Raw genomic sequence first — 3894 nt, forward strand, 5'->3', positions numbered from 1 at the left:
GATGCACATAGGACCTTAACCTTGGACGTTTAGGTGACCTCTTATGCTTGATGCATTTTCAGCTTTGGAACTCCTATGTTGAACAGAAGATTTTTCCCTCCGTGAAAATCCTTCCTTATAGGAGATCCTTGGCTTCGGCCCATGGGAGATGACAGAAATCAATTCGTGACAAATACACGTAGACTATCAAGTATGAAAGAAAGAATTGTCTATGAACAGGGATTCTGATTATACTGTCCAAATTTTAAGTTAAATCGACTGCTTTCATGGAATGCAATGTTTGGCTACCTAAAATTGAGATATATATTAACCAAGCAAGTTGAAGTTTTAAATCAATCGTCATTATTCCAATAACAATCAAACCATACCAAATGCATACCACCAGCTTCTTTGAAACTTAGCTGAATACTCAAGTTAAAAGTTTTCAGCTCTGTTAACAACTACTCCAGTTTCACGACCCTTACTACGAATAGGGATGACAATGGGATGGATCGGGGATGGGGATGCCTTCCCCATCCTCGTCCCCGAATTTAAACTCGATCCCCATACCCTCCCCAATCCCTATTAATTATTATCAGGGATTCCCCGTACCTATCCCCGCGGGGACCAAGTCCTCATCCCAATACCCATACCCATACCCGAAAACATATATATGTAGTTAAACAAAAATGATAAAATCGTAAATAGAAAGTTGAATATTTTTTCTTAAATGAATTAGAAAGTACACCTTTTTTCTCGATTTTCCCGTGGAGAAGGAGAGCAAGCTATTGGGGAATTTGATCTGCGACTAACAGGGGATTTGGCTAAATTTGATAGAGTTGCTTTTCTCGGGTGATCGAGACACTGAAGACCTTGACATTCCCTGTTTTGAGGATCTGGTTCGTGATGAAGGCTTCTTTTTCATGGTGGAATGAGGGGGAGGAGACCTCGAACGAGCAGGTTTTGGGGACCTAGTTCGACCTGATGGCTTTTGGCTAACTGGAGAACGAGATGTCATAGACTCTGATGTTTTACGTTTTGGAGATTTGTGGAGACTGGAGAGCTTCTTTCTTGCTGGTGAATGATGCACGGAGGACCTTAACCTTGGACGTTTAGGTGACTTCTTATGCCTGAAGCATTTTCAGCTTTGGAACTCCTATGTTGAACATGAGATTTTTCCTTCCGTGAAAAACCCTTCCTTATAGGAGATCCTTGGCTTTGGCCCATGGGAGATGACATAAATCAATTCGTGACAAATACACATAGACTATCAAGTATCAAAGCAAGAATTGTCCGTGAACAGGGATTCTGATTATACTGTCCAAATTCTGAGTTAAATCGACCGCTTTCAGGGAATGCAATGTTTGGCTACCTAAAATTGAGATATATATTAACCAAGCAAGTTAAAGTTTTAATTCAATCGTCGTTATTCCAATAACAATCAAATTCCATCCATACCAAATGCATACCACCAGCTTCTTTGAAACTTAACTGAATACTCAAGTTAAAAGTTTTCAGCTCTGCTAACAACTACTCAAGTTTCACGACCCTTACTACGAATAGGGATGTCAATGGGGCGGGTTGGGGACGGGGATGCCTTCCCCATCTCCGTCCCTGAATTTAAACCCGATCCCCATACCCGCCCCAATCCCTATTAATTATTATCAGGGATTCCCCGTACCCATCCCCGCGGGGACCAAGTCCCCATCCCAATACTCATACACATACTCGAAACATATATATATCTATATTATAAATAAATTTTATTATTATATATATATATATATGAATTAGTAAATTTTATTATATAAGAATATAAAAGTTATTATTCAATTTTTTTAATAAAATACCTAAAATATTTTGGGTCAAATTTTTTATTATAATATTAACTTTTAAAATTAATAAAAATATTTTAAATACAAAATATTTCTATAAATCAAAATTATTATTTAAAAAAATACTATGTATCAAAAATTTATTAAGATTATATATTATTTCTAAATTTATCAAAATAAATAATATATATTTAGACTGATATAAATATTTTATGTGTACGTAATGAGATTCAAATAATATTTTTATGTTATAAAAAACTACGCTATCATAAACAGATGTATTATATATAATGTATAAAAATATATATATAAATGAAATAATAATAATAATTTTAATTTTATTTTTTAATAATATTTTAGATTTAATAAAATTTGATAATTAAAATATTTGTATATTATTATTATTATTATTATTATTATTATTATTATTATTATTATTATTATTATCATTATTATTATTATTATTATTATTATCGGGGCGGGTTCGGGGATGAGGATAGCATCCCCAAACCCGTCCCAATATGTTTCGAGAATTTTTAAAAATCCCCGAACCCAAACTCATATCCAAAAGTACTCCTCCAAACCCGTCTCATTTCGGGTTTTTCCCGCGGGGAAAATTGTCATCCTAACCACGAAAGATACAAAAAGAGTGAGAAGTGTAACAGAGGGAATGATAAATGTTTAATAAAGCGCATAAATTTATTCTACGCTCTGCCCAACAAACCCGACGTGGTCGGGTTTGGACAGGCTTACATTGTGTTTTGGAAATGGGCCGGACTATCAGATAATTGAGCCAAAGTCACACTGTATGAAATATTGGGCTTCCTATGAGACGAAGTAAATTGTTATTTTCACTCAAGTGAACAAACTAATAAATAATTGAGCGGAAAGTCTTTTTTCCCCACTACCAAGTGTAGTAGATACAAATAGAAGGGGAACTATATTTTTGTTTGAGACAAGTCTGTGATTTCACGCAAAGGCGTTACATCGAAAACAAATATTAAAATCATTAAAAAAATAAAAAAATAATACATTGGGGTGTCGTTTGGTAGGATGGTTTGGCAATCTATATATAATTTATTTTAGACAATTTCGCGTTCTGGTCATATTATTTATCCATTTATTAATTATTTATTTTACATCAATTAAATCATTAATTATTTATCTTATATGAATCAAATCATTTAATTTAAATTAGTATTTTACTCCTTATAAATAATATTACTCGCATTTTTTTTATTTTTAAAAAGAAAAAAGCATAATTCATAATTTTTACATAAAATTTAATCAATCAAATCAAATAAACTTATAATCTATCAATCAAATCAAATATTATATTAACTATCATTTTTATTTATTTATTTATTTATTTATTATATTATATCTTTTTCTATCTTTTCTATTTTATAAAGATTGAGGGAGGATTAGAAACTGTTTGGTATGACTCAATATCAATTTATCAATTGATCTAATTCAATTTATATTTATATATTTAATTAAAAACAATGAAACTAGAATCTCACGTTTCTTCCACCTGTCAGATCGGTTTATTTCACCGCTCATATTCGTATGGTCAAAACCAAATAAACCAAACCATTTCCCTGCTCTTCATCGAGGCTGATATGGAAGAAGAAATCGAAAACCATCCATCCAAAGACCACACGTTCATCCGAAAAAAACCACCGCCTTCATGTTCATCGATCGTGACTGACATGGATGAAGAAACCCGTAAACACCAATCGATTATTATCCTCTATTAGGAAATACCACATATGTTTGTTGCAACCCTTTCGTTTCAAAGTTTAATGCTTCCTCACTTGAAGCCGAAAATTCTACAGCGACTAAATTGAAAAATCAAATGTTTATAAAAAAAACTCCTCAGATTTATTGGAATTTTGAAGGTACGATAGATTTATGGCAAACCAACAATAGATCCAACTGATTTCACTCAGTTCAAGGTTATATATACGTTTTGTTCAATTGTTCCAAGATTTTCTATTGCTTCAATGCGATTTTTACAACAATGCTCTGTTGCATTTCCCTTTTTTTGTTTTATTATTTCCCAATATGCTTGATCTAA

This window comes from Henckelia pumila, chromosome 4, assembly GCF_033568475.1.
Source record: "Henckelia pumila isolate YLH828 chromosome 4, ASM3356847v2, whole genome shotgun sequence".
Taxonomy (NCBI): domain Eukaryota; kingdom Viridiplantae; phylum Streptophyta; class Magnoliopsida; order Lamiales; family Gesneriaceae; genus Henckelia; species Henckelia pumila.